General features: G+C 42.3%; 1 protein-coding gene across 4 annotated transcripts in view; it reads right to left on the bottom strand.

Annotated features, from left to right (window-relative positions):
- SLC4A4 (solute carrier family 4 member 4) overlaps positions 1 to 23,417 on the bottom strand; it is a 239,997-nt gene extending 216,580 nt beyond the window's left edge. Inside the window, exons 1-2 of one of the 4 annotated variants that reach the window (XM_080408335.1) lie at positions 7,424 to 23,417; positions 5,446 to 5,589 (exon numbers count right to left, since the gene is read on the bottom strand). The gene's annotated coding sequence lies outside the window, so the exon portion shown is untranslated. Of the gene's footprint in view, positions 1 to 5,445 lie in introns of all 4 variants that reach the window. The other 3 variants (XM_080408336.1, XM_080408337.1, XM_080408339.1) reach the window with 3 other exon arrangements.
- Between the last annotated feature and the right edge of the window lie 136 nt (positions 23,418 to 23,553).

Raw genomic sequence — 23,553 nt, 5'->3', positions numbered from 1 at the left:
AAACAGAAGGGCCCAAAAATAGAAGATCACCAGGCACAGACACATGCTTATCCACTTAGTTTTCTCAATGCATGCTTTCTTCAGTGTAAGGCTATCAAAGAGTTTCTCAGTTCCTTTTGTTTTATTCGGTATGAATTAGCACACAAGCAAAAGCCTTACTACTGACCATTTTAAAAAGTTTGATGAATTTCTGTGTCTACTGCATCATCGTGATATTTTATCATTTGCAATATCCTCCCAAAATTATATTTTACAAAACCAATATTTATGACTTAATTCCTCATAAGGTAACAAAATGCCCTCAAAAGCAATACATCCAAAGATGCACTGGACCTCAGATTCTGTCACCTACCAAGAAAAATAACCTCTCTAAACTATACTGAGGGCAGGAAGGAAAGTAACAAGAACTCTGAGGCTTAGCCCCAACTTATCCCACTCCCTCTGCACAGCAGTACAGTGGGGAAGGGGGCAGGAACATGCCACTAGCGTCAGGCTGAAACCATCCTTTTTGGCAGAAGTATGACCTTAGACCAGGAAAATCCCGTTACCCTTCCATTTTCCTTACCAAGATGTCATGCCATCAGCACACAAAAGGGGAAGGAAAGGTACTAAGCGTTCATATACATAAATTCCATTTTAAAGAACAAGCCATTGAGTTTCAGACCATGTAAATAAATACCTGACTGTTATAGAAGACCAAAGAGCAGAAACAGGTTCTCTGACACATTCTAGAACTAAACACGGCTGTTCCATTTCCATTATCAGACAGACCTGATCTGAGTCTCAGCAGGGTCCACTTTTCTAAGCAAGCAACATCACTTCTCAGGATGGCAGAGCTCTCATGACCTTTATTGTTATTACTGTAATCAGGGACATCACAAAATGGTGTTCCTTGGAAGCTCAATTTGTCTTTGATTTTCTACTGGAGCAAGGATTCGGTTTTTCCTTTTAATTGTTTATTGTTGTAGGGATCAGCCCTTTTAAGGTGTTTCATGTTATGACTTTTTACACAGAAATAGATGCTGATTCACTGGAAGATGACAAAAGATGAAGAATCCAAAAACACTGCTGTTAGTACTACTAGCTAAGCCTGCACCGCTGCCACAGTCTACAGAGGTGGAATACTAAACCCTGGAAATATTTGCTTTTAATATGTTAGCAACCCCTCGCTTTCCACTTAGCAGTCACCCTGAACACATCCAGTCCTCCAAACCAATAAATGCACACAAACAAGGTAAGTTTTCTTCTCTACTGCAAACAGGTAAATACTTGAAGACACAAATGCAGTTCCAGTGCTAAGGATATGTTGGCTGCATCACCTCTCCCATTAGAAGACTTCACTCTGAACTCCCCAAACAACTCATATGAGACGTTTTCCAAACATGCAAGCAATTGCACATCTGCTCAAAAGGACTTTTAGACACCCATTTTTCTACACTGTGAGAATAAACACCAACTATGTTCCAAACCTTCAGCATGTTTAAGCGAGACCCACCAGAATTCATCACTTTTTGATAAACCATGCCCCATTTGAAACCTCTGCTCAAGGGTCTACCCTCTGGCTTGGCAAAGTCACCACAGGCAGAAGGAAAGGGTGTGACTCTGGAAGGAAACATGACTTGGGACTTGAAAACATGTCACCAGGGAGATGGAGGGATCGCTGTGCTCCAGACAGACCACCTGATGATGGGTGTGTTGCCTCCCAGTTACTCCCAGTGGGAGGAATCTGTCTAAATCAACTGGCAGGGGGGGCTGCCCCAGGTCCCCACCAGTGCCCTTCAGCACCACGGCCAGCACCGGGGGCCACCATCCGGGCCAGGCTCCAGCCAAGCAAGGGCCAGGCCACAGGTGGGCACGGGGGCCACTCGGCTGGGCTAGGAGCCGAGGGGCGGGCAGGGCTAAGGGTGTTCTGGTTTCACTCAGTTGCAGTGTTCCTGTGTGAAGCACATGCTAATAAATCAAATGGTACAGGTAACACCAAGGTCGGTTGCGTAGTCTTAAAACATCATTTCCATTTTCCATAAGTAACGGCGTTTCCCAAATTAGTTTTAAGCTGTTTTCCTAGATCTGCTTTAAGTTATTTTTGACTTAACAGTACTAAAGGATGTGTTAAAGGCTGAAATATGCCTTAAATATTTATGGGCTTTATATTTACTACAGATCCTAGGCCTCCTATACATATGTGCCAGCACCTCCATTTAATGATAAACATAATCAGCATTCAGACAGGAAGAGTTTATACATAACCCAAGTTATTAAATCAAAGTTATCACATTAAGTTATAGGTTTCTTTCTTTTTTTAATGGGGTGTTATAATATTATGCAAGGAAGACAGCTTTCATATTGCTAAGTTGGGGAGTTTATCTACTAAAACAGAGTCATTAAATATCCCATGAGGAAGAGGTCATTCTTAAATGCAGTTGGCCACAAATTAAACACAGTCAACAAGGAAATTCTAACAGTTTGGTGAGAATGCTCTGCATCACACTTACATAAATACACTTAAGCTTGTTTTTAAATGCCAGTCTGATCCTCAAAAAGAGGCAGTTATGAGGTCTTCATCACATAAGTAAATTCAAAGTTAACTCTGGGCTGAGTTAAAAACAGAAAGCAAAATCAGCTATTAGGATTTAAAGTCACTTTCATCACTGTATTTCTATATTCCTTGTCTACATTTCAGGCTGTAATTTCATATTAGAAGATACCAGCTGCTGAAAGCAAACTTCAGCATAGTACTTCATCCTTCCTAAGCCCATCCTGCTGCTCATTCCCTGCAGACCTTTCTCATGCTTTTCTTTGCTATTCTTGTGGTCAAAGCTCAGCAAGCAAGCAGGAATTTGGGCAGAAGAATTTTCCTGCACGCAGCTTACACTGCAGAAATACCCGCATTAACCTTCCCAACAACCCTCATATGCACTTAGGCATAGCAGAGTGATTCCCAGCTATGTTATTTCTATTCATGCTTTTTGCCCAAGTGTTTACTAATCTGGGAGAGCAAGGCCAACATGGGCAGAAGTAGAGGAAGGCCTGTAACGATCCCTGTCCTGCATGGCTGGCATCACACTCCTTTCCCTACTTGGGATTAGCATGTCATTTGTCCATGCATCAGCTTTTCCCACCCAGTGTCTCCGGGCAGCTGTCAGTGGCTCTTCCCACCCAGGAGGTGGATCACTCCACTGCTGGGATGAATATCTAATGATAGGCACTCGCAGTTGGCATGCTGTTGGAATCCCACAACAGAACTATAATAAGCACCGGGCATGACTAAACGTGAAGCGCCGTCTACTTTTGCAGTGGCATCGTGCCATAACCCATATGTGATCAAGAATTTTTGAAAAATGTGACCCACATCCTCTTTCACTTCCTTACCTCTCTACCAGCAGCATCTCCTAACCTACACAGCTCCCTCTAGCCAGCAACCCAAGTGGCTTTGGGAAGCCGTATTGTACAGCACGCATGCCCTTCCTGCCAGGACAGGGAGACAGAGACGCGTGGCCCAGAACCAGCACATCATGATGCACCCTGGCTAAGAAAGGAAAGGAGCAGGGCAAGGAAAGCAGGTTTAATTTCTCAGTGTTACCTTCCATACACTAACTAAACATGAGACAACTTGAAATTCCGTCACTAGAAGCTAGAGTGAGCTCATTGCTATGTAGCTGATCCTGCCCTAAAGTGAAATCAGCATTTCTGCTTGGCTGAGCAGAATCTTTATTATCCCACTGCCACTCTGAACACACCGTATTTCAAACTTTTTCCCACAGTAACTTTAAGGCACTCTCTCCCATTTGCATCTGACTTCATTTGCAAGGTCACAGAAGGCACAGTGACAAGAACACCTGTAGCCAAAATCTTTCATTTGAGAACGGAGAAAACAAAGTCAGTCGGTAAGTAACAAAACAATACTGCTTGTACCACTAAGCACTGCTCTTAAGCCATGTTTTGTCCAAGTGCCACCAAGCAGGCAAAATAGCTGGCAACACACTCTAAAAAGCAGAAAAAGAGTGACACCTTGCACCATCTAATCACTTTCAGCTATATTATCAGCCCTCTGGCTATCACTAGCTCCTAATAACTTTCCTAAATCTTTGCACAGACATGAACAAGGAAAACTTCGAGTAGTCAGTCAGGAATTTTTAACAAGGAATGCCAGGACTGTGAGCTGAAAAGGCAGAGGTTAGCTCTTCCTTGAATGCCAGGGGGCATAACAGCCACAGGTGACATCCTCTACAGCTTTTGCGGAGAGAAAACAAAGTGCTGGAAGCTTAACTGCATCTGAAGCACTCCATCTCAGGCCATGAGCTAGTCCCAAATTCCGGCAGTAAACGCTTACACTCTGTCTTCTCAGCTTTCACAAACACTCTTTGGATTCAAGTAACTTGGAAATAGTTATCCAAACTGGTGGACCAGGAAGAAAAAAAAATAAAAAAAAAGAAAGAAAAAAAATAAAAAAAAGAAAGGAAAAAAAAAAGAGGCAGCAAGTCAGTCTTTACACTAAGACATTCTGCAACTTGATTTTACAATCCAGAGGTCACAACAGTCAGTATTCAAAAACTTTGCAGAAAGTGGTAATGAAACACACACATGCACGTACATAGGCATACGTACACAGATACATACTCTTTTTATGAGAACAGCAACAAAACAAAGGAAGAAATTGTTCCTTTCTGAAGTCACACAGTTTATTAAAACTGGATTTTGGAAGCAGTCCAGTGCTACTCTCTGCATCTGAAAGAACTCCATGCCTTAAACATACACAGTATGTCAGAAACACTACTTTAATTTTCCTTTTAACTCCTAACCAAGCAGGCAATAGCAATGGTCCTATTTTAAATGCATGGTAAAAGGCAGATAAAATGACATAAAATGGCCTGTTTAAGACAGAGGAAGCCCAAAGCTCAAGTCAAACAATGCACTTTATTTATTATTTTTTTTACATCAATAGGTTTTGAAGAAGTGTCTTCCCCTTCTTTATTTCTAACAAGAAAAAAAAAGACAGACCCTTTAAGCTATCCCAGATCACGCACCTGGAAGCAATGGTACTCAAAAGCACTAATCATATTTAAAAAAAAAAAAAACAACTCTTGACCAACATCTTTGTCACAACATTAGAGCAAACTACATTTTGAAATCTTTCCGCTAAAAAGCACTTTCCTTCAGGACACTGCCTCAAACCATCACCTAGAGCCAAATGGAATCACATGGTCCTACTTTGAATCCTCACTCTGTGCAATCAAGCCCTGAGCCTAACAGCATTTGCCTCAGCAGATCTGAGGCTCAAACTCTGCAATTCCACTCCTCCAGGCCAAAAGGAGAAATGAAGTCAGACCATGCACGTCTTCACAGAGCCGAGTATCGCATTTCCCTGAAAAGCTTCTGGTTTGATCTCAGTAACTACAGAAGCTGTACACACACATAGTTTTTTCTTCAGGACTTACTACTCCCTACCTCTGTAAAGCTTGTGTGTAGACTCCCTCCTACGGTGCACGGGTACACGCATTCACTCATGCTCGCTGGGATAAACACAACTTCGGACTTCTCCTTCCTTTTTAACTATTCATTGCTCCTTTGATTTTCAGGTGAGCAGCTTATCTGAAATAAAAATTTACATCTCAGTGGAAGCTCAAAGACATCAGTTTAAACTAAACCCTTACCCTACTACCTGTCAGGCTTGGGGGTTTTATGCAGATTGGTGGTGGTGGTAACTTGTTTGCTCACCGTCCTATAGCCTTCATGAATACAGCTCCCAAATGCTCACAAGTAGCCAAGGTACTTTAGCTTTCCCTTCTTGACCAAGAGACATGACTTTCTCATAAAATGATACAAAGATGTTATACATGAGCACCATGCTTGCCATTCTCAAATGCCAGATACTTAACTTTTAAAACTAGTTTTCTAGTGGATTTCCCTAGGAACAGGTCATGTCTCTTAAGTAACCAGTTTTTATGCCGGTCAACCACAAGACAACAGCACCATCCAGCGGCCCCTGCCTCAGCCAACGCTTTCCAGGGCTATGAATTAATTCCAAGTACCATTCCAAGGGGCATCCACCTTGTGAGGCTTTCTCAGAAATACCGAAGTACTTCAACTCCCTCAGTTTCAATTGGGCAGGTTATTTCCCTGAGAAAGTGAGGCTTCATTTCCACAGGGGATAAACCCCACCAACGCAAATAACCACAAATGATGGTAATTTTCAGACATTTTAGGAGTCTCTTTTTTTCGGTCAGCATTTAAATCACTTTCCACAAATATCCCTTCCATATTCTCCTGTGGCCGGGACCTTCAAACCATTACTTAATACAGGTCATTCTACCAAAAAGTTCCTATATCTAAGAGCTGGCACACTTCCTCAGCAGTCTCCAAGCAAGAGTTTTGGAAAGAGAACCACACAGGAGTCCCTGACCACGGTGTTTTATATTCTTCGATGAAAATACCAAGAATAATCAGATAATGGAGTCAAATGTTTGTGAGCCACCTGCAATCAGTAGTAGGGCTGTGTATCAGTATGACTCGTTATTAAATAACACATAAACAAAAAGTTTTGGCAAAAAATCCCCTATCATTTATGTTATGCATTAATAGTCGTTTACATCAGAAAACCAAACCATGCAACATCAGGTATCTCCTCACATTGCGTGATTCCATAGCTGCAAGCTTTACAGAATCCAGCGCTGACCAAGAACCTAAGTCTGTGTTAAAATGTAGATTCCTAACTAGAAACAAACTTAAGAAAACAGCAAACCAGACAGCTTCTGACAGTTCTGAGGTGTCAGCCGCTCCCTTCATCATTGCAGGCCACTGGTCTGAAACCTGTTGGTGACTAAGGGACCTCCACACTGGTTAAGAGCTAAAGGGCTCCTCAAACAAGGAATTTCCAATCTGCTGGTCCTGGAGCACTTCAGATCACCGAAGATCTTAACCACTCTCACCTCAAGACAGAGAGCAACACAGTAATTTTCAGATGACACTCCTCAGGTTTGCGGTATAAACTGTCCCTTTTTTACTGTGGGACAGTACAATCCTTTGAGATCAATCTGGTTTGGGCATTCACTAGATTGCTTGGGAGCTGGGACCAAAAATTCTAAGGAGTCTGTATCCAAGCTCTGGTCATTCGTCAGCTGGGGATCACACCTAGCATTCCAGCACACCTTAGCTGTTACCTGAAACCATAGTACAAAGGGACTTTTTTAAACAGCAGCATTCCCATGAGTTCCCATCTCGCTACACGTTCTCAGGAGACCACCTATGGCTAACTATTTCTGGGACTTTTTGTTCCAAAGCTTAGACTTCATCAGTGGGACATCTCCTTTCTCTGAGGCAAGTTTCATTTGAGGTCACCCAGTCCTCTCCCTGCTGAACCCTACACACTGTTTTTGCAAAACAGCAATTCCAGCTTGCTTATGCTGCTCTAGTTTCTAAAATTTACCTGGGACAAAGGGTTATCTCTCTGATCTTTTCATGGGTGATGTAACAACACGTTGAAGGAAGATCACTGTTAGACTAAATTCCTCCCAGGTGTCTTATAATTATAAAGCAACAGTCACAGGGCTGTAGCAATAAAAGAGGAGAGGTTAGCTTTAGTTAGCTGAGCCAAAAGACAATTTAAAAAAAAAGAAAAAAGCCAAATGGCAGTTGTATAAAAAGCAGGAATAAACACTGTACACCCTTGTTACAGAAAGAACTGGCATGATCTCATCTCAAAAGGGATTTAGGTGCTTAATTGCCTCTGCAACCAATTCAAACATTCAAAATTCCTGAGTCTGAAGTGCAGATTTAATAATAAAATGTTCTTTTACCTACCAGAAAGACTGTTTTAAAAGTCAACTGTAATTAAATGCTGACAGGTCTCTGAGCTAAAACCTTTTGTAACAGTAGCACGGACACAGTGTCCCACTGTTAACATCACATTTTACACTCTGCAGGGACCAGTTTCCCTTTTCTTCTGCGGCATTACTCAGGCATGGAACAACCCAAGAATCTAATCCCGCTTTCCTTTAGGTTCACAGGACCACAGAGGTTCCTCCTACAAGATATTTTCCCACCAGTCTCTAAGCCATGGCACACTTACTCAGTCCACAGCCAAATCCCAAACACACTGCAGGATGTCCCTTTACCTTGACACTAGAGAACCAGTTTATGGTTTACCTCTCTTCCCGTCACATAACCACGAGCTGGAAGTGCCCAATCGAAATATTAAGTCATGTGTAGAGCTGAAGCATACATTGGTTATGGATCGGACAGAAAGGAACGACGGCAGCTGTTGCTGGGGGCTTCCTCCATTACCTTTGATGCATTTCTGCTCTTTCTTTGTACTTCTGGAATAAGTCACCTTCCAGCTTTACAGCAGCATATGCTGGAGGACTGCAAGAGTCTCAGATACTGCCAGCCATACCAGGAGCTGTACAGATGCCTATGACAAATAAAAGAGAGTATTTATATTGTGCTCAGAGGCCTCTTAAAGGGCCCATGGCCAAACTGCAGGGGAAAAAAAAATAAAAAAAAAAAAGGACTCAGTTGCCAGCTGAGCCAGGCTTCAGCTTAAAACTCCTCTCTATTAGTTGTGCAGGCCCTGGGGCTCTGCTAGAGGTGGATTCCCATCAGGACACCAAACCAGCTTATTATCACAGAGCAAAAAGTTCTTTTTCTCTCTGTGGCCAAGACAAGCAACTGTGGGACTTGATGAAGGCAATTAGATCATTATTGTGTCAGAACCACTGGGCTTCTGCTGCTACCTATCCTTGCTTATACAGCAAATACCACACACACCCCCATTTCTCAACGGGTAGGAAAGGGAGGAAGGACTCTCAAGGGGATGGATGAAATCAAGTGGTCGTGCCACTAGAACTTCAAGAGCAACCAAGGAGACCAAGGCTATTTGGCTATCATTAAAGCATCAGATTAGCCAGTCCATTCCTCAAGCACACTCATCCGAGAAAAGAGGAAGTAAAAGAAAAAAAGACAAGCCCTAAGGCCGCAGTAACCAACTGGAATAAAAACCCACCACAAAGCACATGCATGTGCCCAAAACTGTTCAGCCTGTGGCCGAGTCTGGGAAACCCAGAAGCTGAGCACCAAGGACAATTCTCAGAAGGATCAGTACAGCAGTATGGGAACGATTTTCAGGAGTTAGCCTCCTTCCACTCAGAGCACATTCTGACAGCCCTTCCCTACATAGCCCAGCCCACCAAGGCTACAGAGAACAAGCCAATCCTGTCACCCATCTCCAGCATCCTCATCAAACAATTTGGCTGCAAGGCCCAGTTTGCTGAAGCTCTCAAATGTTTGCTTAAGGAGTGACCACCAACCAAAACCAAGAGTTATCTTCTGGCTTAAGAGTTACTGCCAGGCTTCCCAATCTCATTGCCTTACTCAAGCTCCCTCTCCTAAAGCCGAGCTTCCCTACTCCTGCCTGCTACACACAACACCCGGGGCAGGCTGCCTGGCAAGCTCCAGGCGTGAAGCCTTATGGCATACAGAGAGGGGGGGAAAGGGGGGGACGTGAGCATTTAACCATTATCAGAGTGCCCTCTTTGAACCACAAAGATAGCACACATCACCGTAGCTCACCAGAGCATAAGAATGGACAGTATATGGCAGTACTAGCACGGAAACTTGCAGCAAACAGTCTGGCATTCAAAAAAACCACAAGATTTATGTCTTAGGTTAGGACTGACCAAACAGGAATATGCCGATCCAGCCTCCTTAGCTTGCAGCAACGCAGCTCCAGAGCTTAATCATATATTCACATAGCAAGCGAACAAAGGCATCCATAGCCCAAACAGGAGTGCAAGGCAGTTGCAAAGGGCCCAGGGCACAACTGCCACCCTCCACAGCTGGCGCAGTTCACATTCACACAATACACTAGGTGCTTCTGAGGCTTTCAGCTCAGGGGGCCTGGGTAAACAGCTTAGCTTGCTTTCCATTTTTCCTTTTCACCTAGGGATACCTTAAACTCAGTTTGATAAACCCCAAAGCTCTAAATAACCTCAGAATGACTTTCTGCTTCAGTCCTCTCCTGTGGCAACGGCCTGGGTATACAGCCATGCTTTCACTACTACGCTGGGTACCCCAATTACCTCCATTCCACATCTGTAAGGCAAAACTGCCTCTATGTAACAGCTTTTTTTCCTCACTAGAGCGCCGGTACAACAGAGGGTATACCAGACTCTCAGGCTAACTGCATGTGTCGATGACATTGTAGAAAAGTCCAGGTAGGTTGCTGCCTGAGCAGGGGAGGGGTGGCACCAGGAGCAGACATGTACAATGGCACCCGCTGGTTCCCAGTCATCTGAGATGGGCACGAGTTGTCCAGGCTTTTACAGAGAAAACATTCAGAGAATCTTTCTGCATAAGAAAACCAAAACCCATACCCCATGTACTAAGAGATTACAGGAAAGGCAACCATGAGACGGCAAAAACTGAAACCATAATTAGCTGTTATGATTACTGAGTAGTAACTATGTTATGTGTGGTCACAGCGCAATACTCAGCGTTTGGAATCACTGACTGACTACAAGCCCTGTCTAGATGCTGCAGGCACATTTTTTCAGAAGCACTGCAATACCTAGAAGTTTCTTCCAAAGCCCTTGCAGAATGTGGCAAAATCTGTCAGGGGCTCAACAGGCACTGTCAGGCGGGAAGCATTTCTGAAAGCCCAGGCAACTTCACCTTATGTGCTCACACAGAAGCTATGCTCCTTTGCAAATCTAAGCATCACCGAGACAACAGTTTACACAGAGAGGTGTCAAGAAAGTGAGGTGATACCCCCTGATGATGCAGGGGCACAGGATTAAGCCCCAATCACACAGAGTCCTCAAGAAAGACTAAAGAATGATCCTGAACTGTGCTAGGGTAGGTGGAGTCAGAGACAGAAATGAAATGAAGCATGTTAACACAGGCTGCATTTTTCTTCTAAGACAGATAAGGAGAGTGCTAGAGGGCTCTCAGCAGGGAAAAAAATACAACTGGCTTCGAAAAGTTGTGAAATTTTTGCCTATTTCCAACCAGCTGCCTCAGTGATGGGAAAGGATGAGCAATTGTTCCTGGACTGGGAGGGGGGGGAAAAAAAATCGCTTTCCCAAATCATTATGGAAAATAAACCCAACAAGAAGTCATACAAAAACATGAGCTGCCCAACAAACCTCAAATGACATGGTCAACTTGATGAGAACCTAGTAGAAGAAGGAAATCCTTTTTTTGCTCCTTTCTAGCTGGTACCCAAGCATCTAGTAGAGCTAATAGGGAGTTACCCGAGTCCCAGTTACATCATTTTATCTGTGCCAAGTAGAAGAAAAATCTTTTGTGAGGGAGGGCTCAGTAAGTCTCTTGGCAGAGTCCCCACTTGAAACCATAAAATATTTAGATATAACCCCTTTGATCCCAGAAGGCTAAACTCCACAAAGATGTCAAGCAAAGCCAACAAGTCATGGAAATCAAAGCAAATGCTGAAGGATTGAGGAGGATGGAGCTGCAGAAAAAGATTACAAAGGCCACAGGCTGCCTTTGTAACAAAAAAGGAAAATTCAACTTCTTGACAGATCCAATATTGACCAATTGACTGTGCCAATAGTAAATTCTGTGCTACAAGCATGTGAGAAACTAGTTCACTCACGCCAATGTACGATCAGGCCAAAATACTACTAGTTACTGTTTCGATGGAGCCTGTTCTATCAAAAGAAATCCACAGTTCAGCAAAGCTACTCTTAAGTTCTTAAATTAAACCTTTTAGTGACTCTACTGCCTCTGAACTTGCTCTTTCGGTCACTCAAAAGACATTTATCTAATTCACACAGCATTCAGCTTTAAACAAACAAATAGATGAACACCGATGAACAATTTAATTAGAATACTGCTACAAATCACTGGAGATGGGGTTTCTGCAACAATATGCCAGGGGCAACGAGCAGAGTGCTGTGGTAAGCAATTTGTAAGAGTAGTTGGGACACAACAAGAAATCAGAAATGGGCTGGGGTGGAGGTTTTCACTAGCCTCTAGAGAGACTCCCCGCTCTACATGAATTCTAAGCAAATCCACTAATTACAAGGAAGTCGTAACACCTTCTTCCTTTTTCTTAGGTAACATCTAAACATACAGAGTCCTTACTGACAGGAGAAAAGCAAAGAGCTCTAGGGTAAAATGGAGCTCCAAATATTATACATATGCATATTTCAGAAACAAAGGCAATTCTCCATATTATTTATATTTGCAGTGTATTTTATATTGCAGTATCTCTATAACACTGTTTTCATATTCCTAAAATCATTTTTTTCAAAGCTGTAAGAATCAGCCCAATTCTGTCCCTTATGATGTCACTGCTTGACAAGTGACATGAAGTGGGGGACATCAACTGTCTCACAAAACAGAAGTTCAGACACATGCTCTCTTCAAGAAGCTGTGTTAAACATCTCATTTATCCATCTCCCATCACTGACTTTTTAAAAAACTGAATACACTTATTCTTAAACCCAGGAGAATTAAAATATCAAGTAGAAAAAAGAGAAAAAACACACAACTCTTATCCAAAGCACAATACAAATACTTCAAATTGTACGAGTGTCAGAGCAAACCACCACTCTAACCTCTTTCATTAAACATTTACACAGACAGCTCATCTGCGTATCTCATTCTCAAGCAAACAAATCGAAGTTTGGAGTCAGATGTGTTTAGCTGGATTAGAAATCACTTTCCCTTTCACCCTTCCAAATTAAAGACATGAAACAGAGATAAGAAAGGCTCAAAAGCACTGTCAAGTTTGGGACCAAAAATTACTTTTCTAAGTCCTTTCTGAGCATGTTCTCCTGACTAGGAGATGCTATTAGAAAAATCAAACAAACACACACTAACTTGATGGGTTTCTCCTTGATGATACGCTACATGCCAGGAAAAAAAACAAAACAAACCTCATTCTCTTACAACATGTGCTTAACTAAGACCTAGTTCAAATAAATAGCTTTGCCCAGACCTTTACACTGAGGCCAGGTCTATGCTGTGGGCTAACCATCAATAGCTTTACCTTGCTTTATGGCAGCAAAGGGCTTGTCAGGTGAGTGTAGCCCTTCCTGGTGAAAACACAATCTTGCTATAAGAGCTTACTCCCGTCTTCCTAGGCAAAACCTGCACCAACAGATCTTGTCAAAAGAAACAACTGTGCCAGCAGAAGACGCAAGACAAAAATGCCTGCCAGATTTGTAATGGCCTCCTTCATTCTTTAACCTATGCTTATTTGGCAAAGGAGAAAATATCAGTAGCTCCCCTTCAAAGCACCTCTTATTCACTAAGTCTACCAAGGGTGTAAACACCTGACCCTACTATCACCACTGGAGCACCTAGCCCCTTTAAAACGGATTCTTCCTACTCGCATAATGCTCTAGTACCGCCATTGTCCTATCATCTCCAGTGTCCAGAGGCAGAGTTGATATGGTAGAGTGTGATCAACTACATCGCCACTGTAGGATTACAGCAAGTCTCCTTAGCCCCATCAGCCATCATCTATAAGGAGCAAAACACCAAGTACTTCCCTTTGTACGTGGCCCAGGGCACACAAACCTTCTACACAGGCACAGAGGGAGAAGCAAAGACATTAAAATTTCTCAAGGGACTTACCCTTGCCTTTTCTTTCTGCCACTGTTGCTCCCTCAATTGTCTAGCACGCAGGAGCCAGAACAAAGGTTTTGCCATGTCACTGGCAAGGCAGGAACTCAGCACCCACCTGCTCTCTGAATGCTGAAGTTTTGGCAATGGCTCAAGGTAACAGAGGTTAGCTGCACAGATCATTCCAGCTGTAGCAGTACCAGCGTTACCTTAAACTGCATTCCATCTCTGTTTCCTTCTATCAGGTACGGGATGTAAACTTGATATAGTGATAGCTCTTCAAGCGTGTCCAAGTGGCACTTTCCACTTATCTGTATTGTTGTCATCTACACAAAAGCAGATCAATTTTTATCCTTCTCTTCTTTAACAACAACAACAAACCTCATGGCCAAACAGACCTTTTATTTCAAACCTGGAAGTAAAATTTCATCAATCAATTTCCTTCTAACATCTATAAATCTACTTGGTCTAGTCTCTGCTTGACTCATTCACTCAGCATGTTACGTGACACATTCTGTTTTATTCAGGTCATTGCCCATTCCCACCCCTCGCTCAGTCATTTCAATAAGGAACACAGTAAAGTCCAAAGCAATAGTTCAAGTTCAAAACAGATTTTGTTCTCATCTGTGATGTCCAAGGTCACACAGGAAATGGACAAGCCACTCCACACTGTCTCAGCTTAGTACTCTTTAAAAAGGGGGGGATACTACTACTTTATTTGTAAAGCACTGTCACATTAGCAGATGGCAGTCTTAGGAACTCCTTAATTTAGGTTTCAAAATAACTTGATGCAGGTTTCAAAACCATTTTTTGAGCTCAGCTTTGTTACTGTAATAAAATCACACACTCTTTACAAATATATGGAACACCTCCTAACTAGTATAAGGCATGTTTCACTAGTAATCTATATAGGCAGCATGTAGACGATACACTTGGCTTACTTGGACTGTACCATTTCACTGTTCCTTAGAACACCTTCAGGGCATTAAAGTAAGACATTCCTAAAGTATTTACTTTCCCCATTTCTGGTTTAAGGGTCACGTAGTTTTCCACATGCACAGTAAAAATACTTACCAATTCCACCACTTTTGACACAACTAATTCCCCCTCTCCCAGAAAACGCCCAACTAGTAGTAATGGTCTACAACACCAACTCTGAGCTGCAGGCTGCAGACTCCTGAGACTGAGGGTCAAAGGATTTGCAAAAGCTAACAGAGAAATGTGGCCTTCTCTCAGGAAGCTTACATTGGTTCCATAAAAGTATATCCCACCTCTAAAAGCAGTCTAAACCAGAACTAAGAGCCGCTAGTCCACAAGTTCCAAATCTGCCAGCCATCACGGACCTCTCAAAAAAACCAAGAGCCTTCATTTTGGCCACCAAGGGACAAAAAAAATACCATCCTGTGGGTGCGATTCTCCTCTCTCATCACTCGCACAAAGCAGAAGCAAGTTGATGAAATGTTACTGTGGCAAAAAGAATGTCTGCATCATACACTGCTGCTGAAGCAGAAACAGTGCGTGCTTTCCTGCTGACAGCACAGCCCCACTCGCCCCAACTGGTGCGCGCAAGTCACCCGAGTCTGATTTCCCAAGACTCTTGCTGGATTGTGCATGCTACAGAGATCTTAATGGATTCCATTTAGCAATAGCCTACTTCAAAGCTAGCCTGCAAATACCTCAATCTCACCCTGGATTACAGCATAGCTATTTCCTGTAAAGACAGAAAGCTTCTCCATCTCTGATTTCTGTTTCTTGGTTTGATTTTTGTGAAACTATTTTGAAATGAAGCTTCAATAATGAACACGAGCCAAAAATTTAGTCCAGGGCATCTCGTTCTCTCTCATATCCTGCCAGACAAAAAATACTGTAAAGGCCGTATCATTAAGAAGAGAATCAGCTCTACCATATGAGTATCTCCCTTTCCAACATCTGTCTGCACCTCCAGCTTGTGGGATCGAACAGAAACACTTTTAGCAGGATTGCCCCTGGACCATTCGTCAGTCTTTCTGAAATCAGTAAACAACTTGTCTCTGTATGTAAGCCTACAGATTCTTAAATAGAAATCAATACATAAAATACCTGGCCTAGCACAACTAAGACTGTACCCTAGAGAGTACATTAGATTTGCTGAATACCATGGAGACAGTCTAGATTTACAATGCGTCACGACAAAATCAGATTAATCACAAAGTATTCTAAACCTAGCATGTTACTTACTGTTAGCATATTTAACTTCAGCCTGAGCTGGACTCATTTTCCAATTTAACCTTAACGTGCGATATTGGCTATCACTAAAGGCTTTATTTGCCTCTTCCTTGCACCCAGCTTTTTCTCACTCCATTCTTCTTGTTGAACGGTTACCAGCCTTTCATATCACCCACCTTGCTTCCGCTGCACCAAAACTCTTAAACTAACCAGTTATTCTTCAACCCATACATTCTCCATCTTACCCTTTTTCAGGAGGGGACAGGTATTATCATCAAGCACATATCAGCAGCAAACATCTCCTCGTCACTAGTTTACTTAAGATTGACAGCACCTCATCGCTGTTATCTGGACCCCCTGCTACCAGGGCTGATTACACCACCTTTTGAAGCAATTCCTCATCTTCCAAGGTTCTTAAATTTGTAGTCTGTTTCCATTGCTACAGACAAAAGTTTGCAGAAATCGTATCAGTAGAACTCTTTAAGTGCAGTCCCCTTTTTCCATGTCAGTTGACAACTCCCACGCAAGTATTCCACCCTTTACTTTTCCCATATGACTGTTTCTTGCAGCATCAAGCATCACTTACGGAGACCACATCCTGGCTCCTGCTAGTGTTACATCTTACTCAAGTAAAAAGGTATGCTCATTCATTACCTGTTTACATCTTACTTTTCATTTCAGGTATATCTATGCATTCATTATGTCCAGGCTCATAACAAAATTTCTTTCACTTAAACATGTCTCAACTCCCTCTCTTTTAAATACAGCAACTAAGAACTTGCCCCTAGCCCCTTCCCCCCTCCCCAACTACTCATGCAGCAGTTAAAAGGTTAAAAATACAGAACAAATCTTAAGGCACTCCTTGCTATCAGCAGTGCAGGTGCTACCAATGAGTCATGCTCAGAAAAGCAACCTGTCCAAGACCACATGATGTCAGCAACAGTCAACACTAGAACCAAGGACTTTGAAATACTAACGCTTTGTTATTATTTCAAATTAAAGCTGATTTTACAAACATTAAACATGTCCCCTTAAAACAAACAAAACTAACCAAAAATAACCATAAAACCAAACTACATACAGCCATAATAGCCATTGTTTAACCAGTACCGTGATCTTGCAACTCTTAACATAGGTCAGAGACAGCACTGAAAAAAAAAGTGGAAATTAAACTGGGGGTCACAGCAGTGCCCAAACCCAAGGGTGTTCATGAAGAAACCTGCAGGGTAGATACCCCAAAACCTAAAGCACAGTATTTTCATTTGTGTGTACTCACCTACGACGCTATGCCACAGCTGAGGTTTTCTGCTAAATAAGGAAAGCAAACTGCATTTTATACAGCCTTAACACATTATTCAGTGTATGATACACAAAATATGCTGGTAGCTCATTAAGTTAACGGGATTCATCACAACTGACTTTGAGAAACACGGCAGAAAGGCAGAATGTTAGGAAAAACCTTGCTAGTAACATTAGCTGCTAGGCTTTCTTGCCTAGAAATCCATACACCAAGCTGGCCACAGGAGAAAAAAATTGAAGAAATACAGCTTTCTTCTATCTCAAATAAGGGGGGGTGGGGGGAGAGACACTTTGCATGGAGTAACGCTTGGGGGGGAAAATCAAGTTACTTGCCTTGTTCAATAAACACAGTGCTCCCTTAAAAAGAGACTATAAAGACTTTTAGTAAAATTTACCAACAAACAAAAAAAACCCAAACAGAACACCCTGAAATCAAGAAGCAGAAGTGGAAATCTGTACTTACATTAAGAGGCTGAGAATTCTAGTACGAACATCTACTTTCAAGACCCTAGAGAAAGGCAACGTCATTCAGTGGACATACTATTCCAGCCAGCAGGAAATGGTGTAGGACAGATCTAATCCCTTGCAGAAATGTCTTCAAAGATCTAAACCAACTACAGCTACCCACGGCAACCATCAGTACAGTAACAGCCAATAGTTTAGCCTAATTACACAGGCTCAGACTGCAGGAGCTCAGGAGATAAAACGACAGACAGAGCAGTGCGGGTATCAGCACCCAATGCATATGCTGTTGTAAGTTAATGAAACACAAAGGGTTCAGTCCAGCTGCAGAAGGAGAATCAGGTTATATTCCGTGATATATCAGGTGCTAGAGACAAGCAGAGCAGAACATGCAAACAAAACCCCCTCAAAGACAGCACAACAAATATGGAGACAAAGCCCTGACAAAAAGCAACTAAAAGGAGGACTTTGCAGATCCAGAGACCTTCAGTCCCTGCTCCACAGCAAGTAGTCAGAGAATTGCCACATTTTCAGCAATGCTTTCTGACCTACTGCCAACATGACTCCAACTGGATTGTAAAGGCAATTCCAGAAGCAATGCTAACAGCAGTATTTAAAGCCAAAAGTGCAACCAGTTGCTGGAGATGTCCTCATCTGAAAGCAACGGGCAAGTGCAGAACATCAATAAAACATAAAACTAAGATGCATTATCACTTTGAGTGTATCATGGGTGAGCAGCCTTGGGAGAAAAAGAAATGTTCAGTTAGTGACTCACCTCTGGCATGGACAAATGCTATTAGCCCTATGGCATGCATAGCCTAACTATAGGTCTTAACAGACACTATGAAAAGCCATTTCTTACACGAGCTAGGTAACTACAAACGTGACCAAGATGCTAGCAGCATCACACAAGTTTAAGCATGTGATATAGCCATTACACTTGACAGATACAATCAGAAATAATTTCTAGAGCGTACCATGCCATAGCATCTTGGCATCACTCAGTCCTGCCCATACTAAAATGCTGCACAGGATGGGAAGCCCCAAGCAGCAGGACAATCGCCCACTTGACCACAAGCCTCATGCTGTCCTCCAAGGAAAAGGCTAATCTTGTGCATAAACTACGATTATGTTCAAAGGGGACAGAGCATAAATCTCAGCAGGTAAGAGCTGAAACTGGGAGATCAATATGTACTTCACAGCTGAACGTCTAAGAATAGTAGGGGCACTCATTAGCTACAAATACACAATTGTAAGCACAAACACAATAGCACAAGGCATGCTGAAAACAGACACTGCCCAAGAAAAGGAGGGCTCCCAGCCCCAGACAATTTCAGTTAACTCTCCAAGACCTAAACCTGCTCAATTCCACAAAACGGAGCTACATTCCTTTGTCACAATACAAATGAAGCCTACCACTCAGAAACCAGAACATTTAAAGCACGCTCCAGCAGGAACTGCAGTTAAAACAGGCCGTAAAAGCTACGGGATTCTAACAAGCTATTGTCAGACCATGGTCACAGTACACTGCAACAGAAACCCCATGAGAACAAACTCATCAGTCAGTTGACCAAGTGCGTATCCCCTAGGCAATAACAAAGCAGAGACAGCAAAGGAACCGTGGACAAGTACACATGAAATACCTACCCAGCTATGCTGGACCATTGCAATAAACCCTTGTGAAACAAGCAGCATTGCAGATCAGGAACAGATACCTGAAGTCCTGCTTTCTATAAAAGCGGGTCTTCTCCTCCCGAGGCGCAGCTCAGATGGGACACAGGCAGCCAACCCAGACCAGTGGATCTGCTGCAACAACAGTCGATGACCTGAGGCCACTGTACACAGCTGAGAGGGTCAGGGTAAAGGCCACCAGCTAGCCCCACAGAGAGGACAAAGCCAAAGGTGAGTGGAAACTTAGCAGAGAGCAATAGCTATTGTGTTAGGAAAGTAGCAGGGGCAAATCTGAACATAATTAATGAAAAAAAAGAGCACACTCTCAGCATACAGCTGTAGACAGTGCTGAAACTGTTGTCTGAAGAGCAGACTTATGGCCCGGTGTGCAAGAAGAAAATTTTCACATGCTCAGGGAGACATCGCTTATTTATTTCAGGTTTGCACAGAGCTGAGGGCTAGGTGGTGTTCCACAAAGCAAGCCTCCCTAAGGACACTTCTTGCAATGTATATGTACAGTTAGTAAGTTTCCAAATCCATCCTCTTTACACTGATAAGTTAGCAATTGACATAGAATTATAATATGGTTACACACCGATTTCCACTATCAAACATACTCGGGGCAGGGGTCTTTACCTGGGGAAGGGTCTTTTTGACCTACGGGTGTGATTTTTAGTATTATAATGAGGGTGGTTCAGTTAAGGATACATGGACCTTGAGTATTCTTGCCAAGCTGGCAATGCATCCTCAAAGTATCCTTATTCAAAGCCTAATTGTTCCAGTGTCCTTGCTCAAAGAATGGCTGTGTACTTTTCTCATTACAGACTAAACTTGTCAACATATACAAAGTATATCATGCACAACGCAATCAGAGACCATTCTAAACTTTCCAAGTTATCCTTCAACAAAACCAGGAGGAGTTAGGAAGAGCCCCAGCAATCAGGTGGGTTAACACAGGAGAACTGCTCAGAAAAGACGACTAGAAAACCTAAGGTAATGAACTGGAACAAAGACAGAAGCCCCATACTCAAGTAGGCTGCATACCAGTGAAATTTTGGCTTTAACAAGTCTGTTACAACTTGCACGAGATCATGGTTTTAGTAGTTATTAAAAGACAAGTCACAACTTAGAAGGAAATGGGGAGAAAAAGCACAAAATGCAGAACAGTGAAAAATCTGGAGGAAGCACAGGAACGTACTCTGAATGAACTGCAGCAGCAGTATCTTTGTCAGTAACTCTCAGGAACTGACTGCCTTTTTCTGGCAGTACCATTAGCCAGCAAACATAAACAGTGAGAGCTGGATCACCCTAACACTCTGGAGATATGTATATGTTAATGTACACCCTGCCCAAAACATTGGGAAAAGCACTCAGCAGAAATCCAAGATGTGGGCAATAACTTATATTCTATTTCAGAATACACTGTATTATTATTTACACTATCATATTATTTATACCCATGGATTGAAACCTAGACCTAAGAACAACAAAAGTCACCTACACACAACAGCCTAGGCTTTTAGGCTCTGCACATTACATTGATTTCACATCAGCACTGAATACCACCCTAAGGTAAAATAAATCACTTCGCTTACTCCCAGTACGGAATCCACACTCCTTGTCACTAGTGGATTTCAATCAGAATTTCAGTGGATCCATACCCAGTTCAGGCTTATATTTGGCACATTAAGTACCGTGCGTGGCTTCAGTTAGTAGAATTCTTAATGGCTTTATTTTCCCAGTATGCTGCCAGCATTACTATCACTCGCTGTCTGCACTCAGACAGGAGAGCTCAGTGCTAGATGACTGTTATCGCTCAGACACACCAGGATTAATGTTATCCACGCACCAATGTTCACTCACAGAACAGAAACAGCTGGTCGCTGCACGGAAGAGACCTTCTGGTGTCAAACCCCCCCCTGTTAGCTCATCCTTTTCTAGTCTTTCCCTTAATCCAGCAGAGGCTTGCTTTATTCCCCTCCCTCCAGAGATCAAGATTTATCTCATTCAGTAGAGTATTTATTAATCAGTGTAACGATTTTTTGCTTGGGCAAAGTGAGGGAGTGACCTCTTCCTTCTTTACCTTTTCCAAAGCCATTCACTATTTAAACCCTGATCTCGCAGCCAGCTCGGGAAGCGAGAACCGAGGACACAATGACCTCGTGTGGCAGATTCCGCACACAGCTTCCCCATTACCAGTAGCTACAGGGACAGCAGCACAGGTTTTGCCATCAATTTTTATTTCAGTATTAGATTTGTAATGTCTCCTCTCCTCAGAAACGGTCACAGGTTTTGGTAGCATCTTTTCCAATGAGCTAACTTCAATGCAATTGATGTTGCACTAATGGCTTTAAGTATCTTTTGAAGCAAGTAAATAATTTCTATTGGCCACGAATCTGGGCCTGGGCCCCCTTTCAGGAGGGCATCAAAACATCCCAGTGATAAATCTAAAACCAGGGCTGCCTTCATTCTCAATTATTTAGTAGAGTGCTTCAGACCTACAAAACAGCACATCAATATTAACTAACTAAATCTCCCAGCCTTCTGAAGATGTAGGGAGATACAGTATTTTAAAGATACAAAGACAAGCAAAGAGAGGTTTACTCACGGTCACGTAGCGAGTCTAAACAGGAACTGGAAAAACAATCCTACACCTAGCTACACTGAAACCTCTTGGCAATATCAATTGCATGCTGTTTTTTCCTAAGATTTAACTTAATTATTACTACATACATACTTCCCCGGTCTCTGCTTAACAGTTTATGGTGAGTTTCTCCTGTGCCATTTTTATTTCACCAATAGATTCCTGGAGTCTTTTAATTACTGGAAAAAGAACAGAATAATTCAATACTAATCACATTTTGCACACAACTATATTATTATGAAGTCTGCTTAAATAAACAGAAAACAGTAGAAATAACCAACCAGCACAAAACTATAGAAAATTAAATTCTACCCACAAAACTGGTTGCTGTTCTAAGAAGCATTTAGATTAAAAGAACTTAAAATCCACTACACAGACAACAACTACAAGGACTGAAAACAATATGAGGCAATATTACGTCCACTGGTCACACGTGTACTTGCATAGCAATTAAAACACTACCAATCAGTATTTTAATCTGTATCCCAAGTGTAAAAAACCTAACAAACCCCACATACCCATTTTGTTTCCCGATCATGATGAGACTTGATCAAAACAAGCAAGCATTTCTAGCCAGTTCCATCAAAGGATCTCTTACCCAAGGGAAGAGAAAGGGGCACAGCATTCAAAGACTGAAACAACATCATCACCAGACAGCAGAGAGCAGCTCAGAAACCTTCCATCTCTCTAATACGCAGAAAACCAACACAACAATCCTGTTTTGCGGTAGCCTGGGAATAGATTTAAACAAAGAAAAGTATACTGACAAATTTGGAAGTCTGAGGTGTGAAGTTTAAGCTGACACACAGGCAGAACAGGCTAAGGACATCTCCGCTTCTGTTTACGCTGCATCTGTCCTACATACAAATAACTGCAGCTTCACATACTTCAGCCCAGCTACTTTCAAAGCCCTGAAAAGCATGGGGGAGGGTGGGGTGTGTGTTTTGGGTTTGTTACTGGTTTTTTTCCACAGCAATTAAAAACATTCTAACAATCGGTCATGACTTTGCTCCTTCAAACGCAAACTTGGCAGTCAGAGATTTTGCAAAGCTTTCTGGAACGGGATGCAGATAACCTGCCACAGAATTTCTGTGTGCTCTGTGATGGGTTTAAAAAGAAGTCTTTATTAGAACTCAGACTTGTTTACTCCTTGCAATGAGCACTGTCATTCCAATTCCTGTAATTACATCCACAATTTTGACAGCTGAAACTGTAGGAATAATTGCATTGTTAGTCGTTACTGTTCAGACTGTTGCCAAGAATGTTTTAAAGGCATCTAATATGTCTTTAAAATAAATCTCAACTGAATCTTCATCCGTTGCACCACATTTCTGGAGCAAACATCTTAAAATCCTGCCTTTTACGAGGCAACCTTGGAAGTCCAAAACAAGATTTTCTACCACACTATTGCTACATTCCACTATAACATCAATGTTATACAACACATTCCTACTGATCAGTAAGTTATACATGTGATACATTTTATATAATCCCATGTCTCTATCCCATCAGTTCATTTCCCACACACAAGAAGTCTGAAGCCAGTCACAGCATTTCAGAAATCTTAGAGAACTTCTACAGCAGACTGAAAATCCATTATCTTAAATTCATCCATCGTACCACTATTGTGTACCAGCCATCCACAAGATGATTTCTTTTATGAGACAAGGGAGCCAACATTATTA

The sequence above is a fragment of the Falco punctatus genome (assembly GCF_963210335.1).
Source record: "Falco punctatus genome assembly, chromosome: 1".
NCBI lineage: Eukaryota > Metazoa > Chordata > Aves > Falconiformes > Falconidae > Falco > Falco punctatus.
This window is presented reverse-complemented; position numbering and strand designations above follow the sequence as displayed.